This window comes from Lolium perenne, chromosome 5 (assembly GCF_019359855.2).
Source record: "Lolium perenne isolate Kyuss_39 chromosome 5, Kyuss_2.0, whole genome shotgun sequence".
NCBI classification, from domain to species: Eukaryota; Viridiplantae; Streptophyta; class Magnoliopsida; order Poales; family Poaceae; genus Lolium; species Lolium perenne.
In genome coordinates, this window is record NC_067248.2 from 259,860,980 (window position 1) to 259,883,600 (window position 22,621).

The window sequence follows — 22,621 nt, forward strand, 5'->3', positions numbered from 1 at the left end:
TAATGAAGTGCAAATAAACATGTCGGGCAGCACTTCTAAGCCCAGGAGCCAGAACGAAGACGCGAGAGAGGCCAACATGGAATTCTGGGTGGACTACGATGGAGAGCGGCGCCGGAAGGCCGCCGCCAAGTCGACCGGCGATGAGGAAGAGGGCCGGGACGCCGCCTCCGAGGGAGAGGGCCAGGGGGCCGCCACCGACATCGGCGATGAGGGAGAGGGCCGGGGGGGCGCCACCGACACCAACGACGAGGACGAGACCTGGGATGACGCCGCCGAGACCGGTGAAGAGACCGCGGCCAACCGCACGGAAGGTGATAGCGGCGGCAACCCTCAGGAGGGTAAGAAGAAGAGGATGGCGAGGAGGCCAAGGAGGGATCGGAGGCCGCAAGTGCTCGCCAACATCACCGATGTTGTCATGGCCGTATCCGAAAGTGGCCTACCCTTGGAGCCTTCGTGGGTTGCCAAAGGGTAAAGCATGCAACTAGGGTGCATTGTCCGTGAAACCGTGCCGATCCTAACTAAGGACATCAGAAGCGAGGAAAACGCGGCTTTGGCCGAATCCCTCCTCCAGAAGCTTCACCAACGATACACGTTCCCGGAGCCGTTCAATAAGAAGGTTGACTCTTTAGCTCTCACGAAGATGAGCACCGCCTTGAGCAGCTGGAAGAACCGGCTGAAGAAAAAGATCGACGCCGATGAAAGCTGGGAGAGGATAAGTAGCAAAGACCCATCGCTCTCCATAGAAGACTTTAATGTATTCAAGTCATACTTAGAGACTGACGGTGTTAAAAAAATGGACCGCTTGGGGGAAGAAAATGCGGGAATTGAACTTAGGGACCCACCATTGCGGAAGCGGCGGTTACCGAGGAAAACAGCCCACTTGGGATAAGGAGGATGCCGAGATGGTACGTCTGGGGAAAGAAAACCCCTGGCTAAAAATCGAGGATGTACAGGCTAGGAACTTTGTCCGGTCCCGCTACTACTTAGACTGGAAGACGGGGGAATTTATTACGGATTACCAAGACGTGAAGGATTTCGAGCAGTGCCTGGTAAGGATAGTCTATATTATTGCGCTGATCTTATTAGGCAATGAAGCCAAATGGGCTAACCTTAAGTTCCTTTGTCTGAAGGAGGATGAGTTGAAGGCTAGTTGTACGGCTGGCCCGTCGTCCCAGGGGTCGACGGAACCGTGGGACACGCCTTTCAACAGGGCGACGAACAAATACAAGAACAGGGACCTGGACAAGCCGCCGACGTTGGGTGGCCGTGTGTCCGGCTTTGGCACAAGTATGAAGCTATCCGAGTACTACGGATCGGATGCCAAGACGAGAAAGCTGGAGAGGAGGTCATCGGCTAAGGATAAATCCGAGGTTCAGGAGCTGAAGAAGAAGGTGGAGTCACTAGAGAAGCTAGTGGCCGAAAAGCCTGCGGAGAACACCGAGCTGATGAACAAGTTATTGGACGAGAAGATCCGGCAGATCATCCCCCTTGGGTTGATGGAGGGGTTAGCTGCTTGGAATGCGGGAGGTCAAGTGGGGCCGATACATGTGCCCAGCATCAGCGGCAGCAACTCAAGCTTCCACGTGTCACCGACGCCGCCGCTCCACCCAACGCCGCAGCTCCAACTGGTCGCATCGATGCCCCCAACCGCGGAAGCTGATAGGTTGGCGGTGCTTGATAATGCACCCGGCACCGACGCCCTTGTATCGACAGTAGCCGAGATCGACGCCATCAAGAAGGTAAACTCATTAGTTAGTCCTCCGCATCATCTTCTTTAACTATATATGCCTTTCTCGTGACTGCCATCTCATGATGCCCAACATGGCGCCCCTGACTCAGGACGAACCTTGCATACTCCTGCATGCGGTGGAGCCCGGCGGCAAGTTGATGGAAGTTGCTAGCGGCACTGTCATGGCCACCCGCGTTATGCACAACGCTAGAATAGCGGAAGACGTGGTGAAGGTCAAGTTGGCACTGGTAGTGCCGGAGTACAACTACATCATCCCCCCTATCAACCTCCGGGCATAGACGAGGGCGATGTTTTGACCCTTGGGGATTGCACCTCATGGATTATGACATGGCCGAAGAACCAGATTCGTCTGGGGGGTGTCTTCCGAGTGCTAGGAGGAAGAGCACCGGCGCCACCTCCCCTATCATCCGGCCCAATATCGCCCGCGCCGACGACACCCTTAAGGAAATGGCGGTCGCCGCCGCCCCCACTACCCTGAAGGAACCGGCGGTCGCCGTCGCCACCCGGAAGGAACCGGCGACCGCCGCCGCCACCCGGAAGGAACCGGCGATCGCCGCCACCACCACACGCCACCAATAGCTATTGGGAGCGCTACCGCAACGACCGTCGACTAGACGCAAGGTACGCCAAGCGGCGGCATCGCAACCGCCACCACCTAAGGTCCAGGACATGGCGCCACTTGATGGCAACGATGGAGATGATGATGATGACATCGATGCCTACATCAACACTGGCGCCTGCAGCCAAGATATGTACATGCCTCCTATGGATGAAGAAGCCTTCCGCACTCATCACGGCGATCAACTTGGTCGTCCCACTACAGTCACGAAGCAGCGCCTGACCTTCACGGGGTTTTCTCTGCAAGACACTCCTCCGGAGGCTGGCAATCCAGCTCAAGTCAAGCCTGCTACCGTTTTCAGCCCTAACACGCTGCGTAAGACGATCGTCGGGGAGCCACCCAAATCAACCCCAGCAGCACCCCAAGCAACCCCAGAAGCACCACCAGCACCGACCCCAACATCACCACCATCAGCACCACCAGCACCCCCAGCAGGTCAGGTGAAGAAGGCAAGGAAGAGAGGAGCCAAGAAGGGTGCATCTGCGAGCCAGCCTGCTCCTAAGAGGATCCGGGCTGACGACATGGTACCACCGACACCGGATGGCTTGCCCCGGTGTCATGACGCTCGTAAACCGATACTGCCTAAGGACATGGAACACCTCGCAAGTGGACCAATGCTCCCTTTGCAGCACACTATTAATTATCTAGAGAGCGTCCTTCTTAAAGACAAGGATCCAAATTACCCGGTGTTCTCGGTCAAGGTGCCAGAAGACCCGAACTTCGTCCATGAAGACCCACGGATATCTTCTTCATAGCATTCGAGGACGTCTTCAATCTATTTCATTGGAAACGGATCGACTATAACTTGGTCCATCTATACGCGATCAATCTTCAGATGAAGATCAACAGAGAGAGACCCCCCCACATCGCGGTAGTAGATCCCTACTACATGCGCGATAGCCCGCTCCAGGATGGCTCAAGGACACGGACCAAAGCGGTGCGGTACCTCCAGAGCTTCATGCTCATGAACAAAGAGAAGAACACCATTCTTCTGCCTGTCTTTCCCGAGTAAGTACACATCCGCTCACGGCCTTCGTAACTTATGCTTTCTTATATATTTCTTCCATTGCCGATCCTTTCCAACATTCCATTTCAATTGCATGTGTTGAGCAGGGACAAATACTGCACATTCGTCATCCTTTGCCCGAAGTGGTCACTAGCCCAATATTTCGACTCGTCGAATACGACGACGAAGAAAGACTACACGAGAATAAGGGGTGTTCTCGACTTGGCTACTCCAAAAATGGAGGCACCTTCGACAAGAAGGGGCAATATATCAGGCCGGACACTAAAAAGCTCGGGTTCAAGCACGTGATCGACTTCCCTTGCATCAAGCAGCTAGCTGACAGCATCAAGGAGGCCTTCTATGTCCTCCATCACCTTAAAGGGTTTGTCGAGGATGCAGAGCTGATGTGTCTGCCACCTAGTCAGCGAGACCCCATTAAAATGTCGGGGGAGATCAACGATGATGATCTTAGAGAAGACTTCCATCGCATCCAAGTAAAGCTCTCGGAAATTATCGTACAAGATGTATCCAACGGATCGGGGCTTTTACACCAACTCAGAGGGTTGTCTAAGAGGGATATCGAAGAACGCCTACATAGGCAGGGTGATGGAAGGACGTGGACGACGAAGGACTTGTCCAAGCCGTTCCCGGAGCCGCTCAAGAAGATGTCGCGTTGACCGAGGCCGGTGTGCCTAGCATTACTTTGAATCGATGGACAATTTGTACTGTGTTGTAAACTAAACTTGCTTAATTTGCTCGAAACGGTCGTCGTTGTTGGACTTCAATTACTATTGTAGTCGTTGTCGTTGAACTTGATTACTTATGTGATACCGATGCTATATGTCTTTTAGGTTTATTATTATTTCCTTGCTTTAATTCTTGTGAATATGTATGCATGTGAACCCTCTAACTATTTCCATTGCATTATATACTAATATGCCTTGTGTCCATAGAGATGACGTACTACGTCGTGTTCGAGGGGCGGGTTCCAGGAGTGTACGAGGAGTGGGAGGACTGCAAGAAACAGGTGCACAAGTTCAGTGGCAACTGCTACAAAGGGTACCCGACTAGACACGAGGTGGTTGCCAAGTGGAGGAAGCACCAGTCGAACAAGAGGAAGATGAAGATGAAGACCTTCATTGTGCTCTCGCTCTTGCTCACCATCGTCGCGGTGGTACTCTATTTCATCCTAGTGTAGGCGGCGGCCGGTGTCACTTCATTTGTATCTAGAGATGATGAACTTAACTAATTTGCATGGATTATGAGTTGTATGGAGCTATATGTATAACTCGATCGGGCTCGTAATGTGATGATGATGTATAATGTTGCTATATTATATCTGTCTTGTATACATGATGTCTATATTATATCTGTATATTACCTGTATACTGTATATATAACTGTATAAAACCTGTATTGTCTACAGCAGGCTGTACAAAATCGAGTATACATGTACATTATTCTGTGGCGCACCAATATCAAATTCAGTGGCGCACCTATTTCTGTGGCGCACCTGGTCCACATGCGCCACATAATCACTTATTTCTATGGCGCACCGTCTCTGGTGCGCCACAGAATGTCTTAATTCTGTGGCGCATGGGCAGGTGCGCCACAGAATTCTTATTTTTGTGGCGAAGATTCTGTGGCGCACTGCCCATGCGCCACATAATACATATATTGGTGCGCCACTGATGAGGCTTTTCCTACTAGTGTTGACGCTTAGAGCTCGGTCGTCACTAATTTTTGGGACCGAGCGGCCCAAAACGCCACCTGTGACGCGAAAATGCGTTACCGTCTCAGAAAAAGACATTCGCTGATGGATTTCTCAAACGTCAGCCCTATACCGTCATTGAAGCCCCAATTGTTTGTAGTGAAGTTTTGCGTGAACAGGTTTCACTCAAAGTCATAACCAGTACATGGCTGCCAGTATCCTACCCCGCGGGTGAAGCATATGCGTCATACATCGTGGTATTTTCATGAGTTTACTAGAGATCACCCAAATCTCATAGATTGCGACGTTTAACAATCGGACTCATATAGGTGTGTTCTTTCAAAAATGCTCTGTAGGACAACATCTTTACCAAAATAGCCAACATAAACACATTAAGGCTTGTTGCCAACCTGCCTTACAACAATTGAGAGTTGTGCATCTTCACATAGAGAGGGTTACATAATACTCTCCTCAATTAAACCACTAGTTTGTTCTTCCCAGGTCCTAATTCACGGGATCTCCGATCATAAAGGTTGGGTTACTACTATGGTGTAACATCAATGGGTCTCAAACCCATCTCCCTCGATGCACTTTCTATTACATTACGTGATAGTGCCTTCGTAAAGGGATCTGCCAGGTTTTTTTCTGTTTAAATATACATAATAGTTATTACTCCAGAGTTTCACAATTTCCTGACACACTTCAAACGCCTCTTTACGTGTCTTGATGACTTCGCATTATCCTTAAAATTGTTCACTTTGACAATTACAGTTTGATTGTCACAATTCAAAGGGATTACCGGAACAGGTTTTTCAATCACAAGCAAGTCCATCAAGAGCTCACACAGCCATTCTGATTCAATAGTGGTCGTGTCTAAAGCAGTATGTTCTGCTTCCATAGTTGACCTCGTCAATATGGTTTGTTTGCAAGATCTCCATCACACTGCGCCACCTCCAAAAGTAAATACATATCCACTAGTGGCATAGAGATCAGCTACATCAGAGATCCAATTTGAAGCACTATATCCTTCAAGCACAACTGGGTGCCCTGCATAGTGAATCTCATAACTCATTGTACCACATAGGTAGCGCATGACCTTATCAAGTGCGTGCCGATGATCAGTACCCGGGTTTGACTTGAACCTACTCAACTTGCTAACAACAAAAGAGATGTCGGGTCTAGTCACGCTCGCTAAGTACATGAGTGAGCCAACGATCTGAGAATATCTCAATTGATCTATGGCAATCCTCCGGTTCTTGCGTAGTGTCACACTGGGATCATAAGGTGTTGGAGAAGACTTGCTATCAATATAGCTGAACCGGCTCGAGATCTTCTCAACATAATGAGATTGCGTTAGAGTAATCCCACTCTCGTTCTTGATCAGCTTGATGTTCATAATCACATCAGCTTCTTACAGATCTTTCATATCAAAGCTATTTGACAAGAAAGACTTGACTTCGTTTATTACTTTCATGTTTGTACCAAAGATCAGAATATCATCCATATACAAATATATATAGTATAACCCCTTCGCCCCCACCATGGCGATAGTAAACGCACTGGTCAGCATCATTAACAGCAAAGCCTACAGAAGTTAAAGTTCTATCAAACTTCTCATGCCATTGCTTTGGTGGTTGTTTCAGGCCATATAAAGATTTCAGCAACTTGCACACCTTTCTTTCTTCACCTTTTACTACAAACCCATCAGGCTGATCCATATAGATTTCCTCTTCCAACTCTCCATTAAGAAAAGTTGTCTTTACGTCCATTTGATGAACGATAAGACGATAGGAGGCAGCCATGGACAGTAGTACTCGAATGGTGGTAAGTCTAGCGATAGGTGAATAGGTGTCGAAGTAATCTTAGCCTTCTCTCTATGTGTAGCCTTTCGCTACAAGCCGTGCCTTGTACTTCTCAATAGTACCATCAGGACTTAGCTTCTTCTTAAACACCCACTTACAGCCCATAGGCTTGCATCTATGGGGGCGTTCTGATAGCTCCCAAGTTCCATTAGAAAGAATCGAGTCCATCTCATTATGGACAGCTTCTTTCCAGTCATCTGCATCTGGAGATGCATATGCCTCTGCAATGGACGTGGGAGTATCATCCACAAGGTACACAATGAAATCATCACCAAGGGATTTTGCAATCCTATGTCTCTTGCTCCGTATAGGAGCTTCATTGTCATCCTTCTCAGTAACATCCTCATATGATTGTTAAAAATACTCATTAGATGTACTAGATTCAGGAATTATCTCAGTAGAAATTCTAGCAGTGCTATGCATATCTTTCATAGGAAACATATTATCAAAGAATGTTGTATCACGAGATTCCATAATAGTATCAACATGCATATCAGGTACCTTAGATTGAACTACTAAAAATCTATAGCCTATGCTATGCGGAGCATAACCTAGAAAGATACAATCCACTGTCTTTGGTCCGAGTTTGCGCTTTTTAGTAATGATAATATTGACTTTCGCCAAACATCCCCATGTGCGCAAATACGAAAGTGATGGTTTTCTCCCAACCCACTCCTCGTAAGGGGTTTTCTCTTTATTCTTGTTAGGAACTCTATTCAGGACATGACATGAAGTCAACAAAGCCTGCCCCCACCATGCCTTTGATAAACTAGCAGTGGCTAACATGGAATTCACCAAGTCAGTCAACATGCATTTTTTTTCTCTCGGCAACCCCGTTTGATTGGGGCGAGTAGGGAGGCGTCCTCTCATGAATAATACCATGTTCCTCATAGAATGCATCAAAGATTTTATGAAAATATTCACCACCACGATCCATCCTAAGACGCTTGATCTTTCTCTCTTGTTGATTTTCAACTTTGGCCTTATAATTTTTAAAGTAGTCTAAAACTTCATCTTTAGTTCGCAACAAATAAACATAGCAAAATCTAGTCACATCATCAATCAATGTCATGAAATATCTCTCTCCACCTTTTGTCAACACACCATTCATCTCACATAGATCAGAATGCATGAGTTCTAGAGGTGCCAAGTTTCTCTCCTCGGCCGCCTTGTGAGGGTTCCGAGGTTGCTTTGATTGCACACAACTATGACACTTAGAACCTTTGGCAATGGTGAAATTCAGAATTAAACTCAAACTGGATAGCCGAGACATTAAACCAAAATTAATGTGACATAAATGATAATGCCAAACACTGGTATCATCACTAACATTGTCACTAATATTGTTCACATACTTATTACTGAAAAATCAGAAAGCGAAAAGCGGAACAAGCCTTCGCACTCATAGCCTTTACCAATAAATTGTCCAAACTTGGAAACAGCTACTTTATTCGACTCTAAAACAACCTTAAACCCATCTCTGCATAGAAGGGAGCTGCTAACGAGATTCTTATTCATAGTAGGGACATGGTGCGCGTTCCTCAGCCAACACCATGATCAGAAGCATGTGACCCATTCCCCATCAAGACGGAAGAATCCCGGACGACCTGGTAAGAAGTAAAGATGGATATGTCAGCACACACATGAACATTAGCACCCGTATCAGTCCACCAGCATGGAGATTGAAATACCGAAAGAACAGTAAAGAGATTACCGTACCCATCAGCATTGCTAGCTGTCACAGTGTTGACAGTCTTCGCCTTTTTCTTGTGGTCTGCTCGTTCTGGGCAGTCCTTAGAAAAGTGGTCAGACTCTCCACAGGTAAAGCAGCTCAGATCTGCTTTGTTTATCATCATCATCTTCTTGAAGGTTGTAGTCTTCATAGGTTTATTGAAGGAGGGCTTGTTATTCCCTTTGTTCTTGCCGTAGGCTTTCTTTTGCACCATGTTGGCGCTAGACTGACCCTCTCCTTTCTCAGTAGTATCCTTAGCCCGAGCTTTCTCCTCAACATCAAGAGATGATATCAGATTTTTAACTGATATCTCCTATCTCTTGTGTTTGAGAGTTGTGGCAAAGTTCCTCCATGAAGTGGCAACTTAGCGATAATGCAGCCAGCCACAAACTTGTCAGGTAAGGCACACTTAATGAGTTCAAGCTCTTCTGCAATGCACTGTATCTCATGAGCTTATTCAACTACATAACGGTTGTTCACCATCCTGATGTCATGGAAGCTCTCCACGATGTACAGTTCATTGCATGCATCGGTTGCACCGAATTTAGCATTCAGTGTATCCCAGAGCTCTTTTCCATCTGTTATGTGCATATACACATCACATAGACGATCAGCAAGAATACTCAGAACGCATCCAACGAAGAGAGTATTATCTTCCTTGAACTTTTTTCTGATCTTGCTCAGATATAGTTCCTTCAGGTAAGCCATTACTAACTTCGAACACTTTCAGATGAGTAAGCCAAGTGCACACCAGCAAACTTATCCGGCCACAGTGCATCAGCAAAACCAGCCATTGTTAACTTAGGAAATTGCCTACAATTAGGTTTTTGGATTGTTGGATAATTAGGCATAATTTCCATGATTAATTCCAGAACATTAAGCATGACGACAACAACTACTAACATGTGAAACTCGTTAGTAGCAGGGCAAAAGGTACAACCGTCATCACTAAACAGATCGAGATATGTCGCACGTATTGCTATGGTGGAGGTGGTGGTGGCGGTGTAGCAGTCGCTGATGCAGCAGTAACGTTGTTGATGACAACGTTGTTGAGGACGGTAGGCAGCACCGCCCGACTTAGACGGAAGACGACCCGTGATGAAGAGCTTGAGAAGTCGCGCAGAGCGTTGATATGTTGCAAACGTATCTATAATTTTTGACGCTCCATGCTTGTTTTACACCAATTTCTATATGTTTTGTTTACACTTCGTGGCACTTTTATGCATTTTCTGGAACTAACCTATTGATAAGATGCCACAGTGTCAGTTCCTGTTTTCTGCTGTTTTTGTATTTCAGAAAAGTTGTACAGGAAATATTCTCGGAATTGGATAAAACAAAAGCCAAAGTTCCTATTTTGCTATCACGAAGATGGAGTCCGAAGGAGAGACGAAGAGGTGCACCAGGGCGGCCACACCACCCCTACGCACGGGCCCACCCCTGGCCATGCCTAGGTATGGTGTGGGCCCCCCAGGCGCCCACCGACCTCGCCCTTCTGCCTATATATTCATATGTTCGGGAAAAACCTAAGAACCCGAGCCTCCATCCACGAGAAGTTCCATCGCCGCCGTCATCGTCGACCCTAGCTCGGGAGGGTTCTGAAGCTCTTCCCAGCACCCTGCCGGAGAGGGAGATCATCACCGGAGGCTTCCACATCGCCATGCCTGCCTCCGAAGTGATGCGTGAGTAGTTCATCTCTGCACTACGGGTCCATAGCAGTAGCTAGATGGTTACCTTCTCCAATTTATGCTTCATGTTTAGATCTTGTGAGCTGCCTATCATGATCAAGATCATCTTTATGTAATGCTACATGTTGTGTTTGCTAGGATCCGATTAATATTGAATACTATGGTTGAGATTGATTATATACTTGTCATATGTTATTTGTGATCTTGCATGCTCTCCGTTGCTAGTAGATGCTCTGGCCAAGTATGTGCTTGTGACTCTAAGAGGGAGTATTTATGCTCGATAGTGGGTTCATGCCTCTAGTAATCTGGGAGAGTGACAATAACTTCTAAGGTTGTAGATGTGCTGTTGCTACTAGGGAGAAAACAACAATGCTTTATCCAAGGATAATTCTATTGTTTACTTTACACAGTTTACTTAATGCAATAATCTGTTGCTTGCAACTTAATACTGAAAGGGGTGCGGATGCTAACCGGAAGGTGGATTATTAGTCATAGACGCAGTTGGATTACGGTCTATGTATCTTGTTGTAATGCCCAAATGAATCTCATAGTAATCATGTTGTCATGTATGGTTTTTATTCTGTCAATTGCCCAGCTGTAATTTGTTCACCCATCATGTTATTTATCTTTATGGAGAGACACCTCTAGTGAACTGTGGACCCCGGTCCTTTCTTTCACACTGATAAAACATCTACTGCAAAGCACTGTTCTCTTTATTTTCACTGCAAACAAAAATCTCTTTCCACACTATATGTTTAATCCTTTGTTTTCAGCAAAACCGGTGAGATTGACAACCTCACTGTAAGTTGGGGCAAAGTATTTTGGTTGTGTTGTGTGCAGGTTCCACGTTGTTACTAACACCGGTAGTGCGCCCTGCCAAAGTCAGCTAGCAACACCTTCAGAAGTGATTTCTTTCTCCTACTGGTCGATTAAACCTTGGTTTCTTACTGAGGGAAAACTTGCTAATGTGCTCATCATACCTTACTCTTGGGGTTTCCCAACTGTGTGCTTTGCACAACATCAAGCTCTTTTTCTGGCGCCGTTGCCGGGGAGAAAGAGGATTTCTGCAAGGGGAGTCTCTCATTTCCAATCTCTTTACTTTGTTATTGTTTTGCTTAGTTTATTTTACTTTGTCTTGTTTTATATCAAAAACACAAAAAAATTAGTTTCTATTATAGCTTTTATTTCTGTTGCTCTGTTTTAATCTTGCTAAAATGAGTAATCCTGAGAACACTAAGTTGTATGACTTTACTAGCACAAACAACAATGATTTTATTTGTACACCTATTGGTCCACCTGCTACTGAAGCAGCTTTCTATGAAATTAAACCTGCCTTGTTAAATCTTGTTATGAGAGAGCAATTTTCTAGTGCTAGTACTAATGATGCTGCTTCTCACCTTAATAATTTTGTTGAACTTTGTGTGATGCAAAAGTATAAGGATGTAGATGGTGACATTATTAAACTGAAATTGTTTCCTTTCTCTTTGAGAGGGAGAGCTAAAGATTGGTTGCTATCTTTGCCTAGAAATAGTATTGATTCTTGGGTTAAATGCAAAGATGCTTTCATTAGAAAATATTATCCTCCTACTAAGATTATATCCTTGAGAAGTGACATAATGAAATTTAGGCAATTTGATAATGAACATGTTGCTCAAGCTTGGGAAAGAATGAAATCTTTGGTAAAGAATTGTCCCACTCATGGACTGACTACTTGGATGATCATCCAAACTTTTTATGCAGGACTGAATTTTTCTTCAAAAAACCTTCTGGATTCAGCTGCTGGAGGAACCTTTATGTCCATTACTTTGGGGGCTGCAACAAAACTCCTTGATGATATGATGATAAATTATTCTGAATGGCACACTGAGAGGGCTCCACAAGGTAAGAAGGTAAATTATGTGGAAGAAACCTCCTCCTTGAGTGATAAGATTGATACCATTATGTCTATGCTTGTTAATGGTAAAGCTCATGTTGATCCAAATAATATTCCTTTAGCTTCTTTGGTTGCTCAAGAAGAGCATGTTGATGTGAACTTCATTAAAAGCAATAATTTTAACAACAATGCTTATAGGAATAATTTTGGTAGTAACAATTATAGGCCATATCCTTCTAATAATGGTAATGGTTATGGTAATTCTTATGGAAATTCCTATAACAATAATAGAAGTGCACCCTCTAATCTTGAAGTCATGCTTAAGGACTTTATTAGTAAACAAACTGCTTTTAATAAATCTGTTGAGGAAAAGTTTGGTAAAATTGATGTTCTTGCTTCTAAAGTTGATATCCTTGCTCTTGATGTTGAACTTCTTAAACTAAAAGTTATTCCCCATGATGTTAATGAAAGCAAGACTTTGAATGCCATTCAAGTTACAATTGATGACAATGTTAGGATGTTGGCTGAATTGCATGCTAGGTGGGAAAGAGAGGATGAAATTGCTAGAAATAAAAATATGACTAAAGTTTGTACCATTACCACCACTAGTAGTGCTAAAGTCTCAAATGCTAGCAAACCTCCTACTATTAATGGTAAAATAATTGGTGTATGAAAAGTCCCCACTCCTTCTACAAAATTGCCTAGAACCACTGAAACTGTTTCTGATTTCTTTCTCCTACTGGCTGATTAAACCTTGGTTTCTTACTGAGGGAAAACTTGCTACTGTGCTCATCATACCTTCCTCTTGGGGTTTCCCAACTGTGTGCTTTGCACAACATCAAGCGTTTCCCAAAAACCTAATTCATCGTCTCCCGTACAGGATCGCAAAGGCGAGCGGTTCCAGACACCTGCTCTCCCGTGCGCCGGTGCACGCCGGCGAGCGGGATGGAGTAGACTACGATGGCGGCGCAAGCAGAGAGAGGTGGCAAAACCCTAACTCATGTATCAGATATATTTCTGTGGTTCGAGGCTCAATCCACTCACCACGATCGCGGCGCGGCGCGTCGAGACGAGCGAGGAGGAGGAGGAGGAGCGCGCCTGTACCACTCATATTCTCACTCACTTACAAGTGGTGCAACAACCCACCTTATAAGGTGGTCTAAGTTCCACCCAACTTTCCATGTGGGACTAAACTCCCCACCTCTTGCCACTTCTTAGTGAGCTGACACCAACTTGAGCTCAAACTCACATGGGCTGCCACTATGTGAGCTTTGAGATTTATTGAGAAATCTGAAATCTAATATGAGCCTTTCAAAAAATTCGACGTCTCGGAGAGAGACACCATTTCCTTGATCTCTGGGGTGATCATGCTATATTCCCCAGAGTAAGACTGGGGCAAATTCGATCTTGGTCACATCCAGGCAGTCCGATGCCACATAGATATGGTTAAGGTGCAGGTCCTAGGCAAGAGCCAAAGCCTCTCGACATGCCAAAGCTTCAAGTGCAGTCGGTCTATGACGTCTAGTCCGGTAAGGGAAGAGGCGCCCAAAAATTATACCGTCTCGCTTCTACACACAGCTGCAATAGCTTCACATGCTCTAGTCTTTGACGTCACAGCATCAACTTTACCTTCACGTGACCTGGAGGAGGAGCAACCCAATGAGTCGAGGGCCTCGCCGTGGTCTGTATTCGATGTCCCCTTGTCGAGCTAGGAGCCATGTTCAAGTCTTTCAAAAAACTCCGGACGAACAAGAAGGTAGATAGAGGACTCTGATGACCCCATCATAAGGGCCCCTTTGATTCATAAGATTTCTATTGGAATTGTGTAGGATTTTGATCCTATGGGAAAATTTCCTACACATGTTGTTTGATTCATAGGAACATATCCTATAGGAAATAATCCTATAGGAATCTTGTAGTGTAAATCCTATAGGGAAAAAACATGAGGTCATGCCTCATGGAAAATTCCTTTGCCACAATCAAACACACTCCATCTTCCCATAGGATTCAAAGTATGCATGACATCTCAATCCTATGATTTTCCTATTCCTATGCCTTTCCAATCCTATGAATCAAAGGAGCCCTTAGTCTCCGCCGTGTATACCAAATTGCCCAAAGGGTAATAACGATGAACCATCTCAATGAACTCGTCATGTTTAGAAATTCCTTCATGAGAAAAAAGCTTCTTGCGGCGGGGATTCTTGCGGCGGCTCATCGTATTTGTACGCCATCACTAGTGGAAAATGGGGCATTTCAACCGGTTGGTAAGGGCCATATGCACCGGATGCCCAACCGGTGCAACGCATCCGGTGCAAAAGCCCCCCCCCCTTTAGCACCGATTTAGTTGCGAACCGGTGCTAAAGGGGGCGCCACGTGGCCCGTAGTGGAGCGCCCGGGCGGAGGACCTTTAGCACCGGTTCGTAATACGAACCGGTGCTAAAGGGTTGTGCCGCGGCAGCGTTTTGGTGGAATTGCACTAAAACGCTGCCGCGGCAGACTCTGCCACGGCAGGAAATTACACTAAAACGCTGCCGCGGCAGAGTCTGCCTCCATTTGAAACACGTTATAATGCAGACATACATATATAGGAAACCATTATATTACATATATCGATCGAAGTGACACACGTTCATGCATATATATATGTCTACAACAACTTTAAAAATAATTTCTATTCAATATTGGAGGGGGGCACATAGTATGCTCCGTCTGGAGCTATGACCTGCTCAAGTAAGAATCCCGCCAGTTCTTCTTGAATTGCTCGTACACGCTCGGTTTCTAGAAGACCGTTTCGCAACCGTTGGATCTAATAATTTCAAGAAGGTACGGTGGTCAGTATATATATATATGTATATGAATGAAGCACAAGGTGATAAAATAAAGTCATGAATGTTGTTTACGTACTTCAAGTTGATCTAATATTTAGGCCCCCTGGTGGCAAGTCTGGCGAATGAACTCGCAAACGTAGAATCCGCATAAATTATTCCCGTCCTCTTGCCTCAAGCACTTTACGATAACAAAGTTCAGTCAAAATAATATAATCAAGGATGGTAATAATGGTATTGAAACTAGAATCAAAGAGATGCGTGGCCTAGCTAGTAGTACTTACCGGTACAGGTTTTATTTGAAGCTCTTTTTTCCACAAACCCAGAGCCTTGTTGGTGAACCGTTTCCAAGCCCTCTAGAGCATATCAGCCATGTCCCCCCACGCCGCAAGGGGTTTACTTTCCGAGTCCATGAATTCTACTACTCTGGCATTAGGTTCAATGACTAGCAGGATATAGTGAAACATGCGGACATATATATGCATAACTCATCAATTACACTTAACACATGAAGTAAGCGAAAAAGATTTAATGTGTGAAGACAGTAACACTCACGCGAAGTTGTAAGGAAATAGTATTTCCCTTTTGTATGAGTGTTTCCTTAAGGCATATAACAAGTTATTCTCCGTGTCCTTGGGAGAGTTGTTGACATTATACTCATTCACGGTATATGGGTCAATGAACCCAATATCATAGATTTGCCCAAGTCGGCATTCGCGGATCTTCATTCTGCATAATATAGTGAGAGTATAGTTATATGCATGCATGCAATGGATGAGCCGCGGTAGAGACTTAATTACATAAATAATACTTACAGACAATAGGCACTCAGCAGAGATTTGTCGAGGGTGTCTTGATTGAATAACTGAAATAATTCAGAAAATTCGATGTTCATCACGTCAGTTCGCCCGTAGTGCTCATCTTTGATGTAACATCCCAAGAGTAACACCCTAGTCCCTTTTACCTTTTTGCATTGTTGTCATATCATCATGCTGCATATCATGCATATCACCACCTTGGTCTTTATAAAATTGCATTTGGGTTTTGGTTTGGTTCTTATTGTTTTTGCCTCGTTCTTCTTTTACCTCTCTCTCGGTTCATCCCCTCCCTCTTGTGATGTTCCAAGAAAAGCTAACAAGCCTAAACCTATCCCTCTACTTGATCTATCTTTCAATAGGTCATGCCAAAATTTCTATTATGGTTGTCAAACCTACCTCTCTCATTCTATTTTATCAATGCTAATAAGGTGTTCTTGAGTTGGATCTATTCCTTCTCTATTGGTTCAATCCATTAAGGTTTACCAAATATCTTGAATACCAAATATTTTGGCTTCTATTGAAATCTCTAAGGCTCCCTCTATTCCTTTTCTTCTTTGATCTCAAGCCACCATAGTTTGGTATATAAGGTTTGAACCTGCTCTGAATTCAAAAGTCCCTTTTCGAATTTCAAATCTGCTTCCCTCAATTTTTAGAAAGAATTTATAAGTGAGAAGAAATAAAAACAGGAGACTAACCTAAACAGCCTAGCTAAACTAACCCAGCAGCCACCTTACCTGACCCAACTTTAGCCCAGCCCAGTTTCCATCATGGAGGAAGTTCCCTGTACGTCTCCTTCCTCCTGTACGACCACCTCCATCACCACATGATCAACTCCTCTCTCCCGATGCTTGCCACCTCGCCACTTTTCCTCTCCTTAAGACGTCGGGGACCCGGAGCCGAACCCTAGCCGCTTGTTCCTCCTCCTCTCCAAGCCGCCGCCACTCTCCATCTTTTCCTGAACGAGAGAGAAGGGTTTTGCCCGAGCACATCGCCGACCGCCGCCATCGCCATGGCCAGCCTCGACGCCACCTGAGCCCAGGAATCGACCTGCTGTGACCTCCTCTTCGTCCTGGTCTACTACACGGAAGGAAACGCGCGTGGGAGTGGTCGATCTCGTCCACATCATCGTCGTTTACTTCCCTGCCTCCGGTCACCTTCCTCGCCGCCGTCGTCCTCTACCGTTCCTTCTCCGAAGACAACCTCTCGGTGAGCAGTCGCTCCTCCTCCGCCCCTCTCACGCATGTACCTGCCGCCGTAGCACGTAGCAGTTACTCCGTCGTCGGCCTGTCCACACCACCGCGGCCATGTTTTCCGGCAAAGCTCACCTGCGGCACCGACCACCTCAGCACGAGCTGATTGCACCGTTAGATGCGCACCACCGTGGGCTACCGTTTTGGCTTTTGTTTCACGCAAAACGCTGCAGTATCGCGACGCCACCATCGACGCAAAGTCGACCCGTGAAGTTGCTATTTTTTAGTTGATCCTCGTCGTCGTCACGGCCTCGCCTTCCGTCGAAGCTCACCGGCGTTTCACTCCTTCTCAGCACGAACCAAAGGAACCATTAGATGCTCCCCACATCCAGCTACACCACGGTGGTTTTCTTTTCGTAAATCGACACAGATATTCGCCGCGGCCATCGCTTTAATTTTCATGCAAAAACCTGTCCATAGGAACACTACACTGCACACTTTCAGTCAAATTCATATAGCAACTGTTGTGTTTTTCAGAAGTTCATTCAGTTAACAAGGTGTACACCTTCTCTTAAATGAACCCTGTATCTAATCAAAACACAGAACATAATCTACTGGCTAGCTCTTGCATCTCATTCATGGCCGGCCTGAGTTCGAGTCACATGGGCGGCAGTTGTTTACCCAACCTTTTTGGCCTCTTCCACGCTAGCGCCAGTTCCAATCTGGTGCAATTTCCAGGAGCTTCAAAACCTTCACCTTTTTACTGTTGTAGTGTTTTTGCTTACAGCACCTTTTTGTTTTGATTTAAAAACCAACTTTTGAAACTTCAAATCATACAAAATTTATGTCCTGGAGTATCAGAAAAACCTAATCTACATGCTTATAAAACTTGTTTCAACTTTTGAACAATAAAATCTGACCACTTTATACATTGGGATTAAAATTGCTAGAACTTGCAAAATTCATAACTTAATATCTGTAACTCCAAATTCAGTAAACTTTATATCCAAATACATTAGAAAAATGTGAGGAATTCAAATCTGCATTTGTCATGCATCATTGGCATCATCTCTGAATTGCACCAACTAAAACTTGCAACTTAAACTAAATGTCATGTGAGGGTGCTTATCATTACATGTGGCTTGCAAAGCACCCCACTTAATTTTGCTATACATGAGATCTTGCACAAATCATATTGCCATGTCATCATTCATCATATTGCGCATTGCATTTCCTTGTATTGATTTGTGCATGTACTTTTTCCTTGTATGTGCTATTTGGTTCTTCTCGAGTAGACACCGACGCCGAGCAGTACGAGCAGGAGTACGAGTACCCCCAGGAGGATCGTGTCTGTGCTTCTACCTCTGAGCTGACAGGCGAGCCCACCTCCTTCACCCATTTTACAGTTTCATGCTCGTTGATCTATTGCTATCCCTATATTGCGATTCTGTTGTGTCACGTGTTCTATTCCACATATTACCCTATATGAGCCGTGTTACCCCTCCTACCTATTTACCTGATGTTTGTTGTTTGCAAGCCTTGCAAGTCGTAGCGTGATTTTAGGGTCTTGTTGATATCTCGATATGTTCGAGACGTTGTTGTTGGGAAGTTGACACATGTACCACCTTTTGAAAATGATGTTGATAACTTTTGCTACAACTAAAATTGATAAGGGATAATAACATTGCAGAGGCATCGGTGAGCCCCTTTGCCAAAGCATCGGATTTTTGTCTCGCTTGTGTCCCCTAGGACCCGAGTTCTTGTTATCTGCTCTAAGGCTGAGCGCGCTAACCACTCGCGGGAGGTTTTATCGGGACCCCCCCATCACCCATTACCATTTCTCAAGTCTGTTGAAAAGGGGGCCACAACCTTGGTTTTATTTGCCTATGCCATGTATGCCATGTATGCCATGCTTTACTTACTGTTGCCTTCGGGTGTTTACTTGCTGTTGCCTACGGGTGTTTATATTCTGTACTGTACCTTGCGAGACGTTTAGCGAAGCGTGTGGTTTGCACGCCTAGCCACCGGCGCAAACCCTGAGTCCGCCTCGGAGTACGGCCGAACTTCGTTCCGGGTAGCTTAGTGGGGTGGCCCCCCTAGACTTTCTTGTTGAACTGGGAACGGTCTTGTTGTGAGACTCCGCACTTGCTATGCGGGTTCGAGCATGCGTGTATGGGAACAGTAGTGCACCCCTGCAGGGTAAATCTTTTCGGAAAGCCGTGTCCGCGGTTATGGACGACTTGGAGCTGTTTAACTCGATCATAGAACAACTTACACCTAATCTTGTCGCTAATAACTTGCTAAAAATCTGCGTAGTAAGTTAGCACTATTTCAATGGATACTAAATAAAATTGTCAACTGTGTGAGTGCCTTGCCAGTACTTCTTTGCGGAGGGGGATCGCATTGGCTAGGTTATGTTTGCAGAGTATAGAACTGCTAGCTTATGCGCTCTCTCACCTTCTCTGATAGACGTATGTTGTAGCATGTCTCTATAAGTTAGTTCTTGCTTTGCTGCCGCTAAACTCCACATATAGCCGGGCGAAGTTTATACCGCCCACCAGCGAGCACAGCTGGTCTTGTCTCGCAAGTACGTGCCATTGGTACTTACCCTCGTTTTTCTCCCTCTTTTTCCGGAACCCGCTTTTCTACAAAAAGGTACGACAGATGATGAGAAGTTCGCTGGAGGCTACTTCATTGAGTTCACGGACGATGACCTCGTCGAGTAGCAGGATCGCTCCTAGGCAGCAGCCTGTGGCTTGTTGGTTATGGACCCCACTTGGTTATCTTCAGGACTCTTAGTCCAATTTGGATCTTGTCTGTACCCAGACTATTTGCTTCCGCTATGTATGATGTCATGATGGGATATGTGTCCCTTTGCATGTCATTTGGATCTTGCTCAGTAGAGTGTTGCTATATATAAACCTTATTTCCATCTTTTGTGTCATAGATGGTTATGTTGTGATATTGATTCTGTATTCCACCCTTGTACCCTGTGCACCATGCGTGTATGTTTGAAGTGCACAGGAAGGTGTAGCACTCAGGCCTGGGAAATATAATCGTGAGCCTATGAGGTTGGTGTTGCGTATGGGGGTGTCGAGCTCTGCTTGGCATACCCATAAGCTTGGGAATGCGAGGCGACCTCACGGTCCCTTGTAGTGACCTCATACGCATAAATCACTCATAACTGCACGCTCTTAGGTTTTCCCTACTCCTGGGGCTTACATTTGATTGCCACCATGATCTAGTTCTGACCGTCCTCACATGCATCCAAGTACCACTTATGCAATCTTCGTAGTTGTGTTGATAGGTAAGGCAACTCCTCAGCTCTGACAAGAGGTTGCCCGTACTTGTACTGGTATGCTATTTGGACATCATCCGTGTTCACGAATTCGATGCGGCTTAAGTACTCAGGAATACTCATACCGGCCGCATCTGCCTCATCTTTGTATAGTTTTACCAGCGTCGGATCAAGGCACTGTAGGACATCGGGATACACTTGGAGCGGGGGGCACGAGTTTTTCTGGGTTCCAAGCTGGGGAACTGGTTTCCCTTCTACCTTACTTTTTCCCACTGCTCTTTTGCTACCACAGTTGACTTGCGAATAGAGCGGTCATAGTTCGATGAAAGACTTGGCTCAGGTTGATGAAGGTACTTCAGCATTTTCAACTTTTTTTCCTTAGATATAGGCGGCTCAGGCTCAAGCTGGGGCTTTTTCTTGCCAAATTTCCATTTCAGGTACTGTTTCTTTGCGATCTTGTCAGTTTCCTACTCTGTATAGTCGTAAGGTCTCTTGGGAGGAACCTTAGGTAGTCCTGGGAGGGGCTCTTGTCGGCGTTGTGGTGATCGGTTACGACTCATTGCCGGAGCGATCCGTTTTTTGCTCTTGGACTTAGTGCTGGGTTGCGGCGGCGGAGAAGGCTCACGCGCCGGCGGAGAAGGCTGGCGCGATGGAGACGGCTGACGCACTGGAGACGGCTGCATCGGTGGAGAATGCTGGCTCGGTGGAGACCTTGTTGGCGCCGTCCAACCCGGAATCACAATGAATTCCTTTGGCCATAGAACTGTAGTGTTCTTGGCTTGTCCTAGCTCTAGCAAATCCCCTTCACCGGCAGGGTGGTCAAGCTTCAGCGGCCCATACCCATCCATAACTTGATCCACCCCGGCAATAGCGTAGCCATGTGGAACCGGTCTGCAGTGGTATCTTTGATCAGGTACTGGCGGTAAGACATAGCTGATCGCCGCTGTTGTGGGTATACTTCATGGGTGTACTGATACGTCTCAAACGTATCTATAATTTCTTATGTTCCATGCTAGTTTTATGACAATACTCACATGTTTTATATACACTTTATATCATTTTGATGCATTTTCCGGCACTAACCTATTAACAAGATGCCGAAGTGCCAGTTCCTGTTTTCTGCTGTTTTTGGTTTCAGAAATCCTACAAAGGAAATATTCTCGGAATTGGACGAAACAAAAGCCCACGGTCTTATTTTCCACGGAGCCTTCTAGAAGACCGAAGGAGAGACGGAGCCTTCTAGAAGACCGAAGGAGAGGGGCCACGAGGTGGCCACCCCACCTGGCGGCGCGGCCAAGAGGGGGGGCGCGCCGGCCTATGGGGTGGGCCCCTCGGGCGCCTCCCGACTCTGCCCCTTCGCCTACTTAAACTCTCTGTCGCGAAAACCCTAGTACCGAGAGCCACGATACGAGAAAACATACTGTGACGCCGTCGCCGCCAATCCCATCTCGGGGATTCAGGAGATCGCCTCCGGCACCCTGCCGGAGAGGGGAATCATCACCGGAGGGCTCTACATCACCATGCCCGCCTCCGGACTGATGCGTGAGTAGTTCATCCTTGGACTATGAGTCCATAGCAGTAGCTAGATGGTTGTCTTCTCCTCTTGTGCTATCATGTTTAGATCTTGTGAGCTGCCTATCATGATCAAGATCATCTTATTGTAATGCTACATGTTGTGTTTGTTGGGATCCGATGAATATGGAATACTATGTCAAGTTGATTATTGATCTATCATATATGTGTTGTTTATGATCTTGCATGCTCTCCGTTGCTAGTAGAGGCTCTGGCCAAGTTGATACTTGTAACTCCAAGAGGGAGTATTTATGCTCGATAGTGGGTTCATGCCTCCATTGAATGCGGGACGATGTGAGAAAGTTCTAAGGTTATGGATGTCTTTGTTGCCACTAGGGATAAAACAACAATGCTTTGTCTAAGGATATTTGTATTGTTTACATTACGCACGAGTACTTAATGCAATTGTCTGTTGTTTGCAACTTAATCTTTTGGAAGGTGCGGATGCTAACCCGAAGGTGGACTTTTAGGCATAGATGCATCTTTGGATAGCGGTCTATGTTCTTTGTCGTAATGCCCTAAGTAAATCTCATATTAGTCATCATGATATGTATGTGCATTGTTATGCCCTCTCTATTTGTCAATTGCCCAACTGTAATTTGTTCACCCAACATGCTATTTATCTTATTGGAGAGACACCACTAGTGAGCTGTGGACCCGGTCCATTCTTTTACATCTGA

At 45.7% G+C, this 22,621-nt stretch overlaps 1 long non-coding RNA gene across 1 annotated transcript; it reads left to right on the top strand.

Moving 5' to 3' along the window:
* Positions 1–16,742: 16,742 nt before the first annotated feature.
* LOC127302863 (uncharacterized) lies at positions 16,743–20,003 on the top strand. Its single transcript, XR_011745807.1, has 3 exons — positions 16,743–17,087; positions 18,367–18,447; positions 19,727–20,003. It is a non-coding gene; the product is annotated as an uncharacterized lncRNA (long non-coding RNA).
* The last annotated feature ends 2,618 nt before the right edge of the window (positions 20,004–22,621 follow it).